This window comes from Arvicola amphibius, chromosome 6 (genome assembly GCF_903992535.2).
Source record: "Arvicola amphibius chromosome 6, mArvAmp1.2, whole genome shotgun sequence".
In the NCBI taxonomy this organism is placed as follows: domain Eukaryota; kingdom Metazoa; phylum Chordata; class Mammalia; order Rodentia; family Cricetidae; genus Arvicola; species Arvicola amphibius.
The window spans coordinates 2,603,825-2,626,942 of NC_052052.2; positions in this window are offsets into that span (position 1 = coordinate 2,603,825).

Below are 23,118 nucleotides of genomic sequence, written 5' to 3' on the forward strand. Positions count from 1 at the left end.
GTATGAAACTGTTAAAGAATAAATGAAAGATATCTTTTAAAAGTGATAGACTGGGGTAACATTTTAAGCCATTTTAGCATTTAGGCTGTGTCACGGGTAACACTGTCTGTGTTTAGCTAGGTTTGCAGTGAAGGCTGGAAGCAAACAGCAAGCTGAAATATTTGGAAACCTTAAATTTTGATCAGGAAAGAAGCATGCTTACGTTTTGTTCAAGGAATGTGAACTTGCAGAGGTAGCTAGTAACGGGAAAGTGCCACCGAGGCTCTTAGGGATCAGGAGGACCCACTCTTTGCAGACTGAAAGATGTACAAGCGACAGTTTACTTCAAAGATGGCTTTGCAGAGAAAGCCCGCAGGCTTCCTGATCACACCTGGTAGAGCTGCAGTGGAGAACCCAGGAAGTCAGAGATAGCAGCCATGTAGAAAATCCACCAAAGAAAGCTGCAGGCAGTGAGCAGAGCCAGCCCAGGAGAAAGGTGACACAGACTTCAAGCAGCAAGGCCAGAGGAGGATGGGAAGACTGAGCCCTCTGGGTCCACCTCCAGTCACAGTGTGCATCTGATGATGGACAGAGCTACAGGATGCAGTGCTTGCCTTTCCGGGATTTGGTCCTGTTTTTGAGACTGGGAATATTTACACTGTACCTTTGTGCCTTGGTAGTAAAGAACTTGCTTTGGGATGTTCAGGGTCACGAACAGTTATGTGTCTGCCTTAAGTCTCTGTGGAGACTGGCGAAGAACTGCTGAGTGATGTGGCGTTGTTAGGATTGGGGGCTGTTGTATCCAGATCAAATTCATTTGTGTCATGAGGCAGACAGTTGTGAGCTTCTGAGGGTTAGGGTAGAAACTTAGACCTTGGATCCTAAATATCCCCTGAGAGGTTCATGTGCTGGGGCCTTGGTCTACAGCCCAGGGCAATACTGGAAGGTGGTGTAGCCTTGAGAAGGTAGATCCCGTTTGTATGAAGTGGGTCTAGGGTAATTTGGAAGGCAATATTGAAACTCCAGCCTCTGTCTCTCTCTTCCTACCCCTCCCTCACATCTCTCCTCTAGGCACCACAGGGTGAACAGCTTTCTTTGCCTTGCCTCCTTGCCTCAGACTCAAAGCAAAGATCCAAGCAACAATGGGCCAAATCAACTCTCTTCTGCAATTTAACTCAAGCAGCAGTGACAGCCAGGATGAGGGGCCCCGATCCCTAAGTCTGCTTTCTTGTAAACAGTGACGTCAGAGGGCATCTCTGTGCCCATGAATGGAGGAAAGACCCTGGGAGGACCCAATGCAAGGGCACTTGGCCATTATCCCAGTTAGTTTTTATTTTCAACTTTACTCACCTGGAAGAGGGAAGCTCAACTGAAGAACTGCCCAATTCAGGTTGACCTAGGGACATGTCTGGGAGAGATTTGTTGATGTGGGAGGTCCCAGCCCATTGTGGGCGGCACCATCGCTAGGCAGGTAAGTCTGAGTTAGATCAGAAAGCTAGAACATGAGCTTGTGAGCAACTGAGTAGGCAGCCTTCTTTCTCTTTTCTCTTCCAGGTTCCTGCCTGGAGTTGTCTCAGTGACACATTGTTACTGAGAATTGTTACACATGGAAACAAATCTTTGCTTCCCCTCCATTGCTTTTGGGTGGGCGTTCATGACAGCCACCGAACAATACTGGAACTTCTACCAACCAGGGAAAGGACTCCCTCCAGGGACTTTGAGCCTGGACTTGTAGCCTCCTCCAGAACACTGAGGAAACAGATGTCTGCTTTTGGAACCATTTAGCCTCTGGGGTTTGCCACAGCAGTGACTGCTGCAGCAGGGTACAAAAGCCTGTAGCTAGTAAGTTACTCTGAGAATATGCTAGCCAGGGAAACAAAGGGGAAGGAAAGATTGTGTGGGGCTCAGGAAACTGAGAGAAGTCTGGAGAGGCAGATGCTGGGCAGTGCTCAGAGGTGAGGAGTTAGGTGGATACTGAAAAGGGACCATTGAGCCTGGCGGTGAGGTTAGGCGACTCTGGGAAGCTCACACTGGCAGAATGGGGAGCGTGCATCCACATGGGCGGGTGGGGAGGGCTAGAACAGAAATAAGTCCCTATGTATCTGGCCTTGGATGCTCGTTATTCTCCTCACAATTCAGAAGGCTTCTTGGCTGGGGGCACTTGCTAGCATTGCAGTTGAGCAATGAACAGCCTTGCTTGTCACTCACAAACAAGAGCACACCTGGGCCATAGCCAAGAATGACTCATTGGTGTGACCCCTGTGGAACCGTGGTTGTCTGATTTTAGCCAAGAAGGTCATCTGCTCAGGGTGCCAGGGCTGCCAGGGCTGCCAAGCTGGACCACTCTTGGAGAAGAGACCCAAGAGAGCAACAAAGGGTAACCAGGAGGGAGCAGGCAAAAGCCAGCTTTGAGGGAGAATTGGAACCCAGTAATTGATCTGGGGAGATTGGGGTGCAAGAGGGCTGAGGTCCTGCTGGGCACCCCTGGCAGGCAGCCAACACTGCCTCTTCCTGCCTCGGGTCCTTCTGAGCCATTGGGATTGAATGCTCATTTTCTGTGCACGCAGTTGGTAAGCAGTGTCCAACTCTGGGGAGTTTCATGGCCAAGTTCCTTACTTTGGTAACTTTCGCCTTGAGCTCCCCAGAGGATCTGTCCTAGAGCAGAAGAGGAGAGCTGGAAGTTGCTCTGCCCTGATGGCCTGAAACCCCGGAACTGGAGCACAGTTCAGACTTCTTTGCCCACTTCCTGCTTTATCTTCTTCCCATCTTACGTACCAAGACACCGCAGCTCACAGAACACAGGGTGACCCTGAGACTCCCTGCTGTGATGGTGGTGGTCCCAGGGTGACCCGAGATTCACTGCTGGGATGGTGGCAGTTCCCGTGTCTCCAGGATGGGAGGTAGGTCTGTCTTTGTACAGAGGAGTAAACCTTCCTGCTGACACATCTGAGCTTGTCTCTGCTGGAGGAGGAAAAGGGCACTGAGGTCCTGAGGTGTGAAGCAAACCGCTCCAGGCTGAGCCAACCACAGCAACCTTGGCTGAGTGAGATCCTGTGAGCAACCATGGTTTCCATAGCTCCATCTTGGAGGCTGCAGAGAGCCATAGTGAACACCGAGAGACAGCATCCTGGAGCGTCACGGGACAGGGTTGCTACACAAAGACCACACACTCGCTCTCTGTGAGCGCTCTCTCCTGTCAGACTTCAGAGCACTCTCTGGAGGTACCTCTGAGTGTGTCCCTCATGCAGGCAGGCTGATGCCTGTCCCCTTGACCCATTAGATGACAGGTCTAACATATTGTGGCTTTGTGCCTCATGCTTCCTAACTTAGTCCCACTGGCACAGAGGATCGTTGAGCTGCTGGCGAGCTTATGTCTTGGACAGGCGACCGTTTCCTGGGACCAAAAATCATCCAACAGGCTCTAATCTCCGGTCTGCTGGTTTCATTATTTAAACCAAAATGAAATGTGACCCCGAGTGAAGAAAAAGAGTGAGCATGCAGTTGAGAGTCATAATGAGGTACTTACACTCTCGCCAGAGACCTGCAGCCTTTTCCAGAGGGGCTCAGGGGACCCCCCAGGTGGGAAGGGGACATCAGCAGTATTGCCAAAGCTAGCCGGTGGGAAATAGAACGGTAATGGCACATTTTGGAGGGAACAAATCAGCTCCCACGTTACTCTGATTGCAGAGTTCCAGAGCTGGAGTCTGGCATCTGCAACCTGCCAGCTAATTACCGCCCTGGTTTCACTTCCAACCCCAGAGACTTTTGAATTAGCCTCTAGGAAGAGGTCTGGGATGCCTGTTTCCTCAGCTGAAAGGAAGTAGCAGAAAGTTGCTGAGCAAAGGGGCACGCTCTGTACAGGGAAGGGCCATTCAGGCGGTGGGGACAGGATGCTTGGGTCTCTGCTGTGCATCCCCATCCCTTATTTCCAGGTGGTCAGAGAAGACTAGAGATAAGGACAGCATCACACAAACGTGAGTGCAGTGGTTGGAACTGAGGGTGAAAAGGGCAAATCTAGAGACTGGGGAGGAGGAGGTAGCAGGGGTCCAAGAATCCTAGCGGGCGAGCTGCTCGTAAGACTGTGTTGAGCTCTACTGTCTGCCTGCTGCCAGTGTTTTAACCCAGCTGACCTCCAGGAATCCTCTGCCAGTCTGTACTTCCTATGTCTCTCCTGTCGGCTTGGCGTGCTTTCCCATGCCTGTCTCCTGTTCCAGGATGTCTCACCTCTGTGCTCGGTTTGTGCTCACCTGGTAGAGTGATCAAGACGTGATCAAGATGATGATGGTGGTGGTGATGATGCTGATGATGGCGATGCCGCTGCTGCTGGCAAGATGACAGCGAGGATGGTGGTGTTATGATGGCAATGATGGTCAAGACACCGACGATGGGCGGGGATGGTGGTAATAGGGATGACGATGGCAAGACGGTAGTGGTGATGACGGTCACTCTGATGGTCGTGATGGCAAGGGTGACGATTATGGCTGTGATATGAGGATCATAGTTATGGTGATGGTAGACTGGGTGATAATTATGGTAATTTGAGTCATGACGTTGCTCATCACCATCATTGATGAGTACACTGATGAGGATCATGGTAATGGTGATGGTGGCGGTAGCCGTGATGACGATGATGGTAAAGATGGTACTGGTGTTGGTAGAGGCGGTGGTTAATAGGGACGATCGGGTGATACTGATGGTAATGATGGGTGAGGATGATGGTAGTGACGACGACCACAAGGATGGTGGCAATGACGGTAATAATAGCGATGATGGCAATGAGCATGGTCATGGTCGTGGTAACGACGCCGATGGTGATGGGCCGTGATGCGCTGGTGGTAGCGATAGCATTGGCAATGATAACGACGATGGTGGTGTTAGTGACGGTGATATTGGTGGTGGTGATGCTGATGATGGAGTTGATGGTGATGATTATGGCCATGATGGTGGTAGTGGTGGTGATGATCATGATAGTAGTGTGGTAGTGATGGCGATTTTGGTGATGATGTTGACTGTGACGGTGGGGACGTAGCGGTGAAGGCGATGAAGAAATGGATGATAGCACCTATTCTCTGCTGGCCACCATTCTTTCCAGGTTATCCATATTAACCCTGTGATGGGGGCTGCTATTATTCCATTGTGTATCATCCCATTCCATGCACAGATGCGGGAGCTGAGGCCCATAGACACGAGTGCTCACATTCCCTTGACTCCTCTGCCCTCCTGCATGCTCTAGCAACCCACATAGTTACTTTCCCGGATCCATAGCGCTGTTGACTGGAACAGTCAATGAGGAAAGTGGGGCTCAGGAGTGCAGAAGCTGGCAGCCGGCTGGACAACGTAGCCTGACACTCCCAAGGAGTCAGAAGGGGCTGGAAGTAAGGAAAGTGCAGTACATGGGTAGTTCTATGTTTGGCACCTGGCAGTGGCTCTGAAGTCCCCCCGGCACCCCCAGAGCCAGCTTCACCCTTCCAGCCCTCTGTGGGTCTCCAGACACATGAATCTTGTTTGTATTTCTCTTCCTCTGTCCTGTCCAAGAAAAGCTATTGTGAAGTACTTCAGCGTCTTGTCCTCCGGGGACACGAGGACTTCTGAGAGAGACATCAAGGGACGATTTATTTTCCTTTCTTAAATGCCACCGGCAGCTCTTATGCCCTCGCCGACAAGGATGTGTCTAGTTAAGCATCGTGATGCGAAGGGAAGCAGAGGTGCTGGTGGGAGAGGGAGACAGGTGTTTTCTCTGGGGAACTGGTGGAGCGTCACTGTGATGATGAGAGAAGATCACCTGATACCAGAGGGATGGAAAAACACCCCCTTTTAAATTATTTTCAACTCAGTGAGCGAACACTCACACACTGTCAGCTCCTTCTAAGGCCTCATGGCATTAACTTGCTGAGTTCTCATGGTGGCCCTGAGAGAGACACATAGACCTTGCCTTCCATCTTACAAGACAATCAGCAGGTGTTCAAGGCCACAGATCCGATGCTGTGCTTGGGATCTCTTGTACCCTGACACTGTACATACCTGACTCTAGGCAGGAGCAGGATAGCATTGAAGGAGCTTCCGTGACTTGTAGACAGAATGGCAGGTAGCAGATGGAGGAGCGGGTTGACATACTAAACAATTCTGTTCAAGTCTTGAGATCCAGGCACTGCGCTGGGCACACATAGCAGAAACGTGTTCCACCTGGGAAGCCTCTGCTAAGGGAGTCTCTAATCTCAGTGTCTCTTTTCCTCAGTTTGTCTCTAAGATGGAAAGATACCGTAACCTATTGGGTCATTTCAAGGGTTAACTAGAACAAGCCGTGTGCGATGCTAAGCCCTGATCCTCGGGTCTGGTAAAGGTCATTTTGCTGTCAGCACTAACTTTCTACCCATCAATTGTATGAGTCCTCAGGAAGCTGCTGGCTCCTGGCCTCCCAGCCCCAAACCTGCGAAGCTGACTGGAAGGTTCCCTTGCCCCAGGCCGAGGGCAGAAAGGGCACTCTGCGTGACTGCTTGTTGTAGGCCTCCGGCAGAGGATGCAGCTCAGGAGGCGACATTCCTCAGAACGCTTGCTTGGTAGACTGGAGATGTGAATAGCGGTGCCTGAGAGACCCCGTTTGCAGACTTGTGGGGGCGAAGGGGAAGCATAAGGCCAATACCTATGAAGACCTTTGACAATAGCACACATTTTTCTCTTGGTGGCAGGGCCTGTATTTAATAACATAACCCCCAAATAGAAGATGCGTGCAATTTGGACAGTTCTGTCTGCAGAGGGCTGCCTAATCCTGATAAATGGAGTGCCGTCTCCCCCACCGTTGAGAGCCAGCATCAGATTAAACATATCAATCCTTGTTTGTTACCTTCCCCGAGTCATCAACCAGCCCCTGTGGGCCCCTGGGAATCTGTCTTCACTGGCCCTACACCAAAGGTGATGGAGTTCAGCGGCAGAGATCAGAGATCAGGGAATTGCTTTGCCTGTGGTGCTCATCCAGGAGGAACGGCCATGGACGTGCCATGCTGTCACCACGACAAGGCTAGGCAACGCGCTGGTGGGTGAATGCAGCTCACCAAGAGTCCCATGATGCTTCAACAGGAAACTTGTTTCTGTAGTAGATGCTGCTCTTGACCACAAACCTGGCACCAGTCTCCAGATGCCCCTGCTCTTGACCACTAGCCCTGTACCAATCTCTAGATGCCCCTGGTCTTGGCCACCAGCCCTGTACCAGTCTCCAGATGCCCCTGCTCATACTCATCAGCCTGGTACCCAGTTCCTAGCTGCCCACTTGCTCAGGAGAACTATTCCCTGAGATGGAATCACCCTACACGACAGCAGGTCACTCTTCGAAACCCACATGCCCATGATGTAATCATGTCTTTGTCAGTGACTAACTCAGGGTTCATAGGTCAAATGGCCAGCCCTTTGCCTAAAGGTGAGCCCCTAAAGGGCATAAGTTAAACTCCCAGGTTTCTGGGACTGACTGAGGCTTCCTTCAGTTCAGAGCACTTTTCTTTCTTTTTAAAAGTTTTGTTTTATTTGTGCATATGTGTGTGTGTGTGTGTTTGTATGTTTATGCCATGACACATGTGGAGGTCTGAGGACAACTTCCAGAAGTGGATTCTCACCTTCTGCCCTCTGAGTCCTAGCATTTAAATGCCAGCCATCAGACGGCGTGGTTAGAGATTTCCTACACCGAACCATCTTGCTGTCCCATCCCCCTCTCCCCCTTTTAAAACAAATCTTTAAGCTTATTCCAATTAGGTGACATGTCATAGCAGACTTCTAAGTCCACCCCTGAAAGAGTCTGCCATGCTTCTCTCTGTGTTACAGATCCATGCAGTCTCTGGCACTGGGGTCGTTATAGCTTGGATCACACAGCAGTGTGAACATATGCATCAAAGAATTTCAAAAACATTGAAACAAATGTTACCATCACCATTAATGTCAGCATGACAAATTCTTGTAAATGTTACCACCTCAGGTGGTTTGAAGGGGCAGCCTGTAGGAAAGTGGGTGTCAGAAAGAGCACACTGCCTTTGTATAGACTGCCACTAGGTCACTTAATGGTAGTTTGCCAATGACGCGTTATTCTTGACTGGACCTGCAGAACCCTGTGCTGGAAGGTCACAGCCCCATTACTAAGTTTCTTATTAATTTATGTGCCATAGCCTGTGCCTTTTGCCTGGCTCCTCATCATCTCGATGTGACTTCCCAGGCACAGCCAACATTGTTGAATTTCCAGGCAGCGGGGAAGGATTGTCTTGTCGGGTAAGTTCATCTTACATCGGCTTGCCAGACAGAGATGCCTGTTATGGATAAAGCAGATCTCATGAGGGCAAAGCAGAGGGTCTTGCTGCAAGGGTGCTTTGGATCAGAGCTTGTAGCTTCATGGCAGCCAATCAGCAGGGGAGGGGAAGAAGGTTCTAGAATCAGACACACCCTTTAATGGCACTCCCCCAAGAGCCTGTGCCCTCCAGCTAGCTCTTACTTCTTAACCATCAATTCATTTATGAGCTCATCAATGGTTAGTCCATTGATTAGGTCACAGCTTTCATGATCCAACTACCTCTTAACAGCTCTATCATCTGGGTCCAAGATTTTAATGCAGGATACTTCAGGGGCATTTTAGATTGAAATCCTAAGAACTGAGGGCCAGGCTCAGTGTGACTTCACAGGGACCCAGAAGCAGTTCATGTTCAAGGTCTTGCCTCAGGGTTGTATCAAACGCCATCTTTCCATAGTAAGATGAGTAGGCCATGCCAATGAGGTATCATCGAAGAAGGGTTGGGCCCACCCACTAAGGCATCTTTTAAAAGACCCCATTCATAGGGAGAAGCGAAGCAGGCACATGGATGGTGTTAGAGAGACACACAGAGCTGGGGGTGGGGTGGGGTGGAGTGGAGGCCAGACATGACACTTTCAGTACTGGGCAGTGGTGGTGCACACCTTTAATACCAGTACCTGGGAGGCAGAGGCAGGAGGATCTCTGTGAGTTCAGGGTCAACCTGGTCTATAGACCTAGTTCCAGGACAGTTAGGGCTGTTACACAGAGTAACCCTGTCTCAAAAACCAAAAAAACAAAAAAGACAATTTTAGTACCACTACTGCAGAACATTCAGCGATACAGTGATTTGAGGCAAGCAGGACACCTCCCCCCAATAAACGATTAGCTGTAGAATCTCTGACCTCTGAAGTAGGGGTACAGGTGTGGGGGACAGCACCTACAATCTGGGAATGCCCAGTGGTTGACTGACTAGGCACTTAATTCTGGTTTCTAGCCAAGCCCAGGTTCGTCAGCACCTGCTTGTAGTTGCCATCACCACAAGCCAAGAGCCCTGTGGGTCTAGGAAACCTGCAGCCTGGGAAACAAAGGCCTTTCTATAATTCCCACACTGCTGTGCTTGGGGCAACACCTCTCTGCAGACCTGGACTTTCTTGGAGAACAGAGAAGAGGCTCTTGAATGCCCCTCGTTTAGATGGGAAAGACCAGAGGCAATCCCTCCAAATTCACTTCTTTGTCATACAGATGACTGCCTGGACAGCTTAAGAAAGTTCACAGTAGGGCTGGAGAGATGGCTCAGCGGTTAAGAGCATTGCCTGTTCTTCCAAAGGTCCTGAGTTCAATTCCCAGCAACCACATGATGGCTCACAACCATCTGAAATGAGATCTGGTGCCCTCTTCTGGCCTGCAGGCAGACACACAGACAGAATATTGTATACATAATAAATAATTTTTTTTAAAAAAGAAAGTTCACAGTAGTTCTGACCACAGAACTGCTGGGAATACGTACCTATCTATTCAGTGTGGTATTTCCCACCTCCACCTGAGCCCAGAGCAAATTCTTCCTGAGGACAGGTAGTTTGGGGGCCACTCACTCATGTAACCCTGTATTTGCCCCTGTTTTAGCTTATTGTTGTTGTTTACTTGGTCACTTTCATACAAAGTGGAGTCTCCAGGGAAGAAAGAACTTCATTTGATGGATTGCTTCCACCAGACTGGCGCACAGGCATGTCTGTGGGGCATTTCCTGGCTGGTGATTGATGTGGGAAGGTCTAGCCAAATAAGGGAAAAGCCACCCCTGGGAAGGTGGTCCTGCCTGGTATGAGAAAGGAACTGAGCAAGTTAGGGGAGCAGTGTTCCTCCATGGTCTCTGCTTCCATTCCTGCCTCCAGATTCCTGCTTGAGTTCCTGCTCTGAGTTCCTTCAACGACAGCCTGTGACCTGTGATGTGGAAGTTTAAGACAAATAAACCCTGTCCTGCCCAAGTTGCTTTTGGTTGTGATGTTACATCACAGCAATAAAAAGAAAACCAGGACAGCTCCAGCACCACAGAGCCACCCTTCATTCCCCACTTGTATCTGGGACTTGCTAGGAATCACACCTGTCTCCGTGCCCTCACACCTGTCTCCGTGCCCTCACACCTGCCTCCATGCCCTCACACCTGTCTCTGTGCCCTCATGCCTGCCTCCGTGCCCTCACACCTGTCTCCGTGCCCTCACACCTGCCTCCGTGCCCTCACACCTGTCTCCGTGCCCTCACACCTGCCTCCATGCCCTCACACCTGCCTCCATGCCCTCACACCTGCCTCCGTGCCCTCACACCTGCATCCGTGCCCTCACACCTATCTCCGTGCCCTCACACCTGCCTCCATGGCCCTCACACCTGCCTCCATGCCCTCATACCTGTCTCCATGCCTTCGTATCTGCTATCATACCAGAGAGACAAACACTTTCTGCAAACACTGGACAGAACGAGTACAAGATGGGAATGTCAAATGATGTTTTCCCACTGCAGTACCCCTCACCCCTTGTCAGTAACCCCCTGCCTTAGGGTTTCTATTGTTGGGGTGAAACACCATGACCAAAAAGCAAGTTGGGAGTAAAGAGTTTATTTGGCTTATACTTCAGCATTGCTGTTCATCATCAAAGGAAGTCAGGACAGGAATTCAAACAGGGTAGGGACCTGAAAGAGGGAGCTGATGCAGAGGCCATGGAGGAGTGCTGCTTACTGGCTTGCTCCCCATGGCTCAGCTGTAGTAGGGAGGGTGCTTGTTTATTTCCCAGCCACCGGAGAGCTCAGACCTGAAATAATCACACAGAAACCATATTATTTTAAACACTTCTTGGCCTATTAGTTCTAGCTTCTTATTGGCTACCTCTTATATATTAATTTAACCCATTTCTACTATTCTGTGTGTTTCCATGAGGTTGTGGCTTACCAGGTTAAGTTCTGGTATCTGTGTCCAGCAGAGCTACATGGCTTCTCTCTGACTCTGCCTTCTACCTCCATTCAGTTTAGTTTTTCCTGCCTACTTCTGTTCTACCCTATCAGGCCAAGCCTGTTTTCTTTATTCATTAATGGTAATTACAGCATACAGAGGGGAATCCCACATCACTCAGCCACTTTCTTATAGAACCCAGGACCACAAGCCCAGAGATGGCACCACTCACCATTGGCTGGAGCCTCCCCATCCATCACTAATAAAGAAAATGCCCTAAGGCCAGTTATTATGGAGGTATTTCTCAACTGACATTCCCTCAACTTTAGATAACTCTAGCTTGTATCAAGCTGACACAAACTACCCCAAAACACCCCCAATTACAGAATCACCTCCAACACTTCCTCTTCTCAGGATAATCCTTGCCAAATGAATCTCTTCTGGCATCTTTCTTTCATAGCGAGTAAGGGCCACAGGATACCCTAAGGTGAGCTGATGACCTTTTCCGAGAGTCAGGAATGTCACATTTTATTAACTCAGTGCCCTTCCTCAGGCAGACTCTGACCCACATGGAAGTCTGTGTTACGGATTCTACAGGTCTGGGCTATCCCAGGAAGGTGGGCAGAGGACAAGATGCAAGGCCTGTAGACATCCAGCTGAGCTCTGGATCTGCTCTGACATGGGCCTGAAGGCTTTACACATAGTTGGTGTACTGGGGTGCCAGGTCCTGATCACAGAGCACCACAGTGTTATATTGGGTCAGCCACCCTGTGTGCCCAGCTCAGCTCACATTCTCCATAGGCTTGTCCTCCCAGCATCCATTTCCCCAGGTTCCCCGATTTCTCCTGAATCACTGACCCACTGACTTCAGGGTGAATACAGTCTATGGATTCCAGAATTCATAAGAAGTGACTTTTTGGTCCCTGGCTGCATACATAGTCCCCGCTGGTCAACAGAGCATGTCCTCTGAAGAGACAGGTGAGAGATGGACAGAGGGGCAACCCAGAGGTTCTGCCTGAGACCACCTTCTTGATGTTTATATGTAGGTAGTCTTTGTGTGCCACCCCTAAAACTTCATGGAGCCTTGGCTGGTCCTCTCCTGCCTGACAGTATGCATGAGATGTCCAGCTGGACTCTGATCCTTTGGACTTTGGGGGTGCAAGGCAAGACTCTTGGAAGAATAAACTGCAACCCTGCTTGTCTCCCTGTCCATCTGAGTGCTTCATGAAGTTTGCAGCCTCCTAACTCCCTGGTCGGTGTCTCCCCACACAGGCATATTCTCTTCTGGTGCTGAGGAACCACTAAGACCAGAGTGGCCCCTGAACACAGCCTGACCTGGCCTCTGTTGAGCGGACACTGAGATGGGCTGTTTCCTCATCGTACCAATTCTTCCACCTACCACGCCTGCAGGATGCTGTTCCCAGGGTCTGCCTTGAGCATTGATGGAGAGCAACCTTCCGCATGGCAGACTTCCGTCACCTCCCTGGTGCAGTGGTCAGTCAACATCGGTGAGCAGATGCAATGTTTCCAGGGGCTGAGCGCATGAAACTCAAATCTTTTTTTTTTTTTTGGTTTTATGAGACAGGGTTTCTCTGTGGCTTTGGAGCCTGTCCTGGAACTAGCTCTTGTAGACCAGGCTGGTCTCGAACTCACAGAGATCCGCCTGCCTCTGCCTCCCGAGTGCTGGGATTAAAGGCGTGCGCCACCACCGCCCGGCTGAAACTCAAATCTTTAATAGCCTGCTGATCCCAGTTCCATCCCACATGCTCTTCCCAGTGCCCATCTTCCTTCTTGGGCCCTTTGCTCTGCGAGGAGCTGTGGCCATCAGAGAACAGCTTTTCTTATTTTTTTTATTATCATCATTTTCTGCAGATGGACTAGGTACTTCATAAATGTTAACAATGACAAATTGCCAGCCCAGCGACAGAGCGATCACATAATGACAGTCATTACCTAGTGGCAGTGTGGTGGTTGAACATCAGGACCTGCCATGCAGAGTGATGGAAGGGACACCTGAGTACCAGCCTCCAGGGTGTGAGGAGGGAGGGCCATGACAGAGAGCTCTGGTTCTCTGCCCTGAGAGGCCAGACCCAGGCTCAGGTACCGTGTGAGATCCTGGGGTCATAGCGTCACATGTCACATGATTGCGGAGAAGTGTCTGGTCCTGTGGTTTGACAAAGGAAATCTAAGCTGGAGTCTTGGACTGGGCTGTCTCTCCTCCTCTCCCAAGCCATCCTCCTGCTCTCTAGTATCTGCTGATGTCCTTGGCATTTGCCCGTGTATAGCTGTGTCACTCCAACCCCACCTCCATCCTCACACCCTCTTGTTGGTGCCTTTCTATGTCTCTGTGTCCTTTCCTCATACAGAAATGGCAATCTCTGTGTGACCTCAGCTTAACTGGATGGTTCCCATGTGGACTCTATTTCCAAATAAGGTCCCATCACAGGATCTGGGTGGACATGAATGGCGGGGAGGGGAGTAGTGCCCTGCCCACTGCCATCATGGAGTCTGATTTAGCACAGGTGCCGGGACTCTCAGCCTCCTATATCCATAGGAGAACACCTTGCTTCCCAGATGTTCACTTCCCACTTGGGCATCGCGGCAGCCAGATGAGCCAAACAGTTCACGGTGCTTCCGGCACAACACTGAAACCTGGCCAGTACCCTGCCTTCTTGCTTGACTGCGGGAATCTCCCCAAAGCGTTTAAGAAAGGCAGATGTACCCTCTCACACCCTGGTGGAGTTCTGAGAAGCTGGTAGCTGGCCAACTCTGAAATCCCTAGTTATTGGAACAAGTGTTAGAAACTGTGTCTAGCGGTTGGTGCTAGAACACCTCCCACCATGGGAACTGCCCAGAAGTACAACTTTTCTACATTGGATCGTGCAAGGCTCCACTTCCACCTCTCTGTCTATCCTGGCCCATGCATATCTATACCGGAGTACATATCTCTGCCTGGCACCTGGTCATGGTCTATACTTGTATATGTAGCTATGACCATATCTGTACCTGTATGCATTCCTTTGTCTACACTGGATGTTGCATGCATATATTTATATAGATGACTGCCTACATGTACACCTGGCTATGCTCATGTGTATCTAACTATCTATATCGATATGTGTGTTTTAAAGTTTATCGGTTATTTCAGGTGGGGAAACAAAGACACAAATTAGCTTAATACAGACCAAGTCAACCCACCTGATTTGGGAACCGATCTAGGCATCTTGGATCTAAGTTTGGTCTGTCTTGATGGTTATACAGAACACATGGTGTCTCCTAGGTGCTGACTGTAGTAGCTCTTTCTTGTTGGGACCACCAGCCTGCAAATAATGACATAGAGACTTCCTTTTTTTTTTTTTTTTTGGTTTTTCGAGACAGGGTTTCCCTGTAGTTTCTAGAGCCTGTCCTGGATCTAGCTCTTGTAGACTAGGCTGGCCTCGATCTCAGAGATCCGCCTGCCTCTGCCTCCCGAGTGCTGGGATTAAAGGTGTGCGCCACCACCGCCCAGCTGAGACTTCTTATTGTGAAACCTTGGCCATTATTACGCTTGTCCCACTAGCTCTTATAACTTAAATTTTATTAATCTACATTCTGCCATGTGGCTCGGCTGCCTCCACTCTGTACCACATGTCTGACCTCCTCCGTGTCTCCCTGGTATCTCCTGCGCACCTAGATTCCTTCTCCTCTTCCTTTCTCTCCCCGGAAATCCCACCTCTACTCTCCTGCCTAGCTGTTACCATTTGGCTTTTTATGATGCTAATCATGGCAACACATCTCCACACAGTATACAAATATTCTACAACAGCTGGCCACACATAGTAGGCACCCAGTAGATGGGAACATGAACACAGGGAAGAACAGGTTGCTGATGGGATCATAAATTGTTACAACCTTTCACAGAACAACCTGATACACAATTAAACCTAAATTACCCATAATCTGCAGTCTCCACACATGGCTGGGACTCTTAGAGAAACACTAAGAAGCCTATCTGGAGAGTATTCACGGACTTCATAGCGGTATTGGTGCCCTGAGGAAATGGAGCAGAGCTACCGTGACCTGGGAAGGGCACTGGGGTTAGGGGATGGGAGGAGGTGCTGGGAAAATCTGTGATGGTCACCCCACAATGGACCAGCATGCCACAGTGAAATACATATAGAGTACATCAGTGTTTGTCAAGATGGATGGGTCTCCCTGTGAGGCAGTTACAGGACTTATATGATGCTTGATGGGGAAGTTCAATAGCACTCAATTTGGGAGACAGAGGGAAAGGCAGGTGGATCTCTATGAGTTCAAGGCCAGCCTGGTCCACATAGGTCAGCTGGAGACCACATCTCAGATTTATCTATCTCTATCATCTATGTCTGTCTGTCTATCTATCTATCTATCTATCTATCTATCTATCTATCTATCTATCTATCTATCTATCCGTCAAGCATATACTATATATAATCTAATAATAAAAGTGTGAAGTAGTCAAATGAGGAAGGGATTCCACACAGGATGCAGGTGGGTATATGAATGCATATTATATTGGTATTTTTCATGATTTTTAAGATTTTCATGACTGAAACTGTGAGGGGGAGGGAGAGATGGAAAGAAGAGGAATTGGAGAGAGGGGGAGGAAGAGAAGGAGGAGGAGGTGGGAGAGGAGGAGGAGGAAGAAAAGGAGGAGGAGGGACTAGAGTTTTCTGGCTGAGAGTGAGTGGGAAGGTGCCCAGCAGTGAGAGCAAAGAGCACTGGCATCGCGACTTTGGCTGGAGATACGGAACCCTCGAGACCCATGAAGTATTTTATAGTAAACGAAATATTAAGAGCTAAATGAAGGTTTGTGTATTTTGTGCTTTTTTTCTCTTAGCATGTGGCGGGTCAGCTTACAGACTTTGACAGTTTTTTCTGGTTATTGTACAAATTATGGCACGCTAAGTGGCTGGACATAACAGGAAGGTGTTCCCTCACAGCCCCAGCCCCACCCCAACCCCCAGGCTAGATACCCAATATCCAGTCAGTAGGGTGGTACTTTCCTGACGGTTGCAGGATAGATGCCTTCTGCCTCTCCCAGCTCCTGGATATGTAACTTACTCTTGGGGCTCCGGGGGTGGGGGATGCTCTGGGGGTGGGAGCAGTCATGTGGTCTTCAGTGTTCCGGGACTTTGCATAGCTCTTGGTATTCTTGCGGTTCGCATATCGCTTGGTGCTCCCAGGGACTAAAGGTCCTTGGTCTTCCTGGACTGGCAGCCATGCTCTCCAGTGTGTTCGACTGTTGGGCAGCCTCCTCGCCAGCATGGCTTTATCCGAATCTTCCCGTCAGCACCAGTCATCGGGCCTATTCTCATCCACGCTATGGCCTAAAAGATCCAAGTCCTTGCAGGGCCTGGGACTGGGGCACGTTTGGAAGCCAGGTTACTACAAAGGAAGTCACGCAGGTCAGAGGGGTCCCGACAACAGGATGGCTTCCTGTAGGTGAAGAGAGAAGACAGGTCAAAGGGACAAAGCCATGGAAGCAAGGAATGCCAGGATGGCTGGCACTGGCAGACACCAGAGATGCAGGAAGGAGCAGTCAGGGGTGTGGCCTGCCAAGCCCTGGATCTCAGACTTCTGACTTTCATAAAAGTGGGGAATGCAGCTCTCTTGTGCTTCAACCTTTTTCCTCTGGTTTTCTTGCTATGGCATCAAAACTAACCAAGAGAACCTGACATTCCCAGCCCTAGAGAGAGCATCCCATTGTTTTATCTGTGTGCTCTCCATGTTCTGGGTCCTGTTGGATATTTGTTGGATTCTCTGGGCAGGGTCTGGCTGGGGATCTGAGTCTGAAAGTGAGACCAGAGAGACTCAAAGAGCTTGCATGGTTGGCCTCAGGCCACGTAGAGATACTTAGCTCTTCCTACCCTCCCAACATCATGGAGGCCCCATGGCTGGTGAGTTTCCTTTCCCAAGTATACAGATGAGGCAGAACTCATCAAGCATAACTGTATTTAAAATAAAATTCTTCATGGTGATCAAAAGCCTCGTAAGTCCCAGTTTCCTCTGCACTGCGTGGTGGTTCCAGTCACCCCAAGGTTTGCCAAGGGGGATGGGGGTGGCAATTCCCTCCCCTCTTCTCCCTGCAGTGTTTAAAGGGTACCTGCCCATGAAATGAGGGTCGCTTCATTGCAGGAAGCCTGTAATTATCATTAGACTGCTTTGTGCCTGTGATTAGACAAGCCCCTGCTCTGACAGGGTTGCTGTGAAGGAAAGCGGAGTTGGTGTGGCTAAGTGGACAGGGGGCTTCCCACCTGGGAGATCCAGGAGGCGCAGCTTAAGACATTTGTGTTGATAGAATGGGGAACAGAAAGGTCTGGGGGTGTCCAGTGTCTGTTCTCAGAGCCAGTGTGTCCTCCTGGGCTCTGATGGAATGCATTGGTGTACAGGGAACAGAACTCTCAGAACCAAAGCTGTTCTGTGGCCTGAGCTAAAGAATGTGTCTATATGGGGGGAGAGAGCCTGAGGGACTGGTCGTGCCTTGGCTGCCATCTCAGAGCTGGGCTTATGACCCCAAACCAAAGATTTTGCTGTGTACCCCTGCAAGGTTGGGTGACAGAAAGAGATGAGAAAGGTGGCCCAGAGTATCCAAATAGTCTCTGGTTTCATCCCTTCCACCCATGTCCAACTGTACCTCCAGCTGGCTTTGAACCCTTCTCTTTGTCCTGGTCAGAAAGCATAGGGAATTTCTCTTACTCAACTGTCCCTCACCTGTCTTCCCCCAGAGCAGCTTAGTGGGAGCTTAAGGCACTTCCCGTAACTCCCAGGTCCTGACCGCTGACCACAGACCCATTATCTGGCCCTAGTGCTGAGGACCAGTGGCTGTTATGGGGTGTCTGTACACTGTGTGGAGATACATTTCTGTGATTGGTTTAATAAAGAGCTGAATGGCCAATAGCTAGGCAGGAGATATAGGAGGGACTTCTGGGCAGAGAGAGGAAGTAGGAGGAGGTCATCAAGGTGCATGGGAGATGCCAAGAGACATGGGGAGGAAAACAGGGGTGCAAGATGGAAGAGGTAATGCCCCGTGATGGGATGCGGATTAATAAAAATGGGTTGCTTAAAGTTGTAAGAGTTAGTGGGACAAGCCTAACAAAGGCTGAACTTCCATGATTAATAAGAAGTCTCTGTGTTGTTGTTTGGGAGCTGGCTGGCAGGACAGAAAAAGACTCATTACAAGCGGCATTGTTCCCCAGTGAATGTAGGTTCCCAAACCCACTCACACCTGTGATCCTCAGGAGAATGTCTCCCATATGCTTAGACGTTTGAATTCCTGGTCCCCAGTTGGCGACATAGTTTGGGAGGTTTAGGAAAGTGGCCTTGTTGGAGGAAGTGTGTCACTGGGAGTAGATTGTGGTTGTTGTTGTTGTTGTTGTTTTTTATTTAAAGACTTATGCTTTTTCTAGTTTTCTCTCTCTGTTTCATGCTTGTGGATCAAATGTGAGTTCTCAGTTGCTGCTCCAGCCACCACCATGCCTGCTGCCTTCTGCCTCCACTCCAACAGCATGGACATTAACCCTCTGGGACCTTAAGTCAAATAAACTCTTTGTTCTGTAAGTTGCCTTGGTCATGGTGTCTATCACAGCAACAGAAAAGAATCCAATGAAGTTGCTAAACAGAACCTGTGTATTCCAGATCTCTGCACATTGGCTGAGAACACAAAGCCCCTTGAGCCCCCTTTCCACTGCGGTCTACCCACACCTGCCTTACCAAGCCAGAGGGTTTGGGAGTCTGGATGAAAAAGATTCATAAACAGTGACGGAATGGCAGAATGGCATCATCATTGAACAAATACTCAAGCAAAGAGTATAGTGAGTTCAGTCCCCTTCTACCACAAGGTCACTGGAAACCGTTGTCAAAGTGGCATCATTAACCTTAGGCTACTTGGGTAGGACGCTAAGGTTGGTAGGGCCTGAGCCCTACCTGGCTTGCCCCACAGCTATAGGCTACAGTTGAGTGCTGTAAACACTGGCCAGCCTCCTTCCTGTCCAGCCTCAGGTCTGTTACTTATTTCCTTAGTGTAAAAAGAAGAATCTCAGAGCTATAGCCCGGGCTAGTCACACTTGCGTTGTAGGGTGGAGTTCATCACCAATTGTAAATAATTTTCTCTCCCAGTTGTGTTTCATGTGGGATTTTTGTTCTATGGGATTTCCCTATTGGATTCAGGGTCCCACAATGAATCACACTAAACATTAAACAAACACAGATTTTCACCGTGCTCCATGCTGCTCCAGTTAGTGTCAGAATGTTCCAGAACGAGTCCTGAGAGTCCAGCTCCTACATCCCATTTTTTATCTCTTATGCCTTATACATCGCCTCAAGAATGATCTCAGTCAAACTGGTGAGCAAAACCCTGTCTCTTGAGATGAGGCCAGCCTACATAACTCAGATGGTTCTAACCCTGATGCCTAGTGTCCTGACAAGAGAAAAAATGGGGGAGGATAGGCTTTGTGGAGATGGAGGTGGAGGGTGGACTGACCTAGAAACCAGCCAAGCTGTGAGGGGGCCACTGGGAGCTGGAAGAGTCAGGAGCAGGTTCTTAGGGTGGGAAGGGTGTGGCCTCAGTTGTCTTGAGCTCAGGTTTCAACTTGCGCACTATGAGGCCATGGAACCCACCACACTTCACAGCATCTTACAGGCTGCCCTGGAAGACGACTGGGGCTACCCAAGCCCCTGGACTCCTCGCTGCTCTGGTGTAAAGTGACAGGATTGTGGTCATCAGTCACAGAGGTGACATCTGGGTGGACAGCTCCAGGAATAGATGGAAGAGTGAAGAGAGGTCACGAGAAAGCAAGGCTGCTCACAGTGAGTCATTCCTCACACCAAAGGACAGGACACCACAGGACAGGACACCACAGGACAGGACAGGACCGAAGGCCTCTACACCCAGAAAAAGACTTGAGTAAAGGTGTTGAGTGTCTTGAAGAAAGAAAGTGGGAAGTGCATTTGAGCACATTAGGACAGGAGACCACTTCCTAAATATAATCCCAGCAGCACAGACACTGAGAGCAACAATTAATAAGTAAGACCTCCTGAAACTGAGAAGTTTCTGTAAAGCAAAGGACACAGTCCTAAAACATCAGCCTACAGAATGGGAAAAGAACTTCACCAACCCCACATCAGACAGAGAGATTTTGATCTCCAAAATATACCGAGAACTTAAGAAACTGATCATCAAAAGAACAAATCATCCAATAAAACCCGGGGTACAGACCTAAACACAGAACTGAATCTAAAACATTTCCATTCTCTAATGACTCTTTTCATCTTATTTCAGACCTAGTAACATTCTAAGGAAGAAGAACCGAGTCCCTGGACCACAGCGTGTGCAAATGCAGACCCCCTTCCCATCACAGAGAGTAGCCACTGTTTCCCACGAGAGCTACCTGCACCCGTGGGACATGAATTTGGTTCAAGGTGGCTCAGATGCCCTGGTAATAATGCCAAGGCTTGTCATCTCTTCCCTAATTTCGAGAAAACATGAGAGTCTGGACTCTGCTCAACGGAGCTGGCAATTGGGCTAATCCCGGCTCAGCCTGCCCTTTGAGTCGGTATTGATTTTGCTCAGGCTTCTGGTCCAGGGCCGTGCTGGGTGACATCCTCAGGCTGTTGGCTGGAAGCTCTCGGAAGCCTTTTAAGTCCTTGTTCCGCGGGCTTAACCCAGGCTCTCTCTGCAAAAACCATTCTCCTCTTGCAGAACCAGGCAGGTGGAGGCCGTGGAGGGTGTTGCTCTCCGGGAATTTATTTTCGAGGGTGATATCACAGGACTTAATCAATCCAAGGGTCATAACAGGGTGATGAGGAGCTAATGCAGCTAAGCCCCTAATGCGGTGCTGGGCTGTTCTCTGTGAAGTGTTTTCAGTAAGGTGTCTCTACCAGCTCCCTGTGTTACTCAGGGGACCAGCCAGCCTGCTCCCACAACTGGCAAACTCTCTGTGCATACGTGGGGAAAAGATGCCAGTGGGGAGGAGATCTAGATGCCACATGTTGTTCTCCCTTTCCCAGTTCAGAACTGCACCCTGGCGTCTGTGGCTCCGTCAATCACTGTGTATCCGTTTCTTCTTAAGTGCACGGGAATGGATGGGGAAAAAGAGGTCGTCTGAGCTCAGCATCCCCATGGTTCTGGGTCTGCCCTACATTCCCAGTCTGGCTTTAGGGAACTGGGCTGTCCTGAGAAGTTTACTGCTGTACTCCCCTGCCACAAGAGCCTAACAGCATCTTCTCCTTACACTAAACGCCTTTCAGGCACTTTCAAAACAATCTCTTAGTTGTACTGTTGATCCACATCTTTGCTGATATAAACATCTCAACTGGGGTATATGCCCCATGAGCCCATGTTTCATACATGATTAAATCTTTAAAGGGTATATTGACTGTCTTGTGGCTCTGGCACTGAGCTGTGCTGTTGCTGTCCCTCCCTTTCTTCCTCAATGATGGGTCCTTCCAAATTTGAGTTGGACATCGGATTATGGCCTAGAGCAACTCTGTTGCCCGGCTCCTCTTGCAGCTAGTATGAGTGACGGGCTGGGCTAAAGCCTGTGGGCTGTAAGTGACTATAGGAGTAGGACTTCCTGGAGGTGACATTAAAGGCTGCCCTATTTTGTTGTCTAGTTCTGTGATAAACATCATTACAAAAAGTAACCTGAAAAGAAAGGGTTTATTTCAGTTTACAGCTTATAGCCTCTCATGGAGGGAAGTCAAGGCAGGAACTAAAGCAGAAACCGCATTTTATCCATGGTTTCTTCAGCCTGCTCTCCTAAACACCCCAGGAACACCTGCCCAGGCTTGCCTACAGGTCAGTCTGAAGCAAGCATTTTCTCAGTTGAGGCTTCTTCTGCTCAGGTGACCCTAGGTGTTCAAGCCAACGGAAAGCCAACCATCACGAATGGAGAGGAGGGCGCTTTTCTCCAGTGCCTCCTTGTGTTGGTCTGATTGCAGGGCACTCATTGACACAGCAGTTTTGAGCCATGAGGTTGGGTTTTTAAAAAACAACATTTTAAACTTATTCTTTTTAAATTTCTTACTTATACAGTGTCTTTTGATCATCTACATTTGTTGCTACCCCTTCTAACTCTCCCCAGTTCTCCCAGCCCATCTCCTCCCCCAGTGCATGTCCTTGTTTTACCAATAGCAGCAATAACAGCTCTAGTTCATGGTCCGTATGCACACGGGCATGAGGCCATCCACTGACTTGTTCCTAAAGGAGAACGACTCCTCCTCGAGAGGTGGGGCTTCATGGGTCTCTTCCCCACCCTTGCTGGGATTTTGAGCTTAATATTGTGGAAGTGGCCGCAGCGGCAGTGAGTTGGCGTGTACAATGGCCACGCCGTGTCCTGAAGCCAGCCCTCAGTTCTTCTCATCCTCCGTCAGTGCATACATTTTCCCCACCCGCTCTTCAGTGACATCGCATGAGCCTAGGATAGGGGAGGTTAATACGGATGACTCATCCATGGCTGAACATTCATGGCCACTAGAATATGTCACTTTGACCAGATCTGTGTCTTCTGTGTTAACCACTGCCCACTTCAAAAAGGAGCTCCCCAGAGCCCAGTGGAAAACAGCATGAATCTATGGGTGTAAACACAAACATTTAGAACGAGGTTTGACCATAAGACCAGCTAGGAAAACAGCAGCAGTAGGATCCCCCTAAGGCCTATGTAGGAGAGGAATCATTGGTGACAACAGCAATGGAGAGAAGGGAGCCAAGTTCTCCAGCCTCACACAACAGGGGCACAGGACGGATCTGAGAAAGTTGGGGAGGGGGCATTACAGCGCTTGCCCGAGTCTCTGCTACCCAGGATTTTCTATGTTGCATACCTGAAATTGATCTAAACACATAGCCCTGATGTTAACTGACCAGACATGGCAGTGGGGTGGGGTGCAATAGGGTTGGGGGGTCCTTGTGGGGAATCAATCCTGA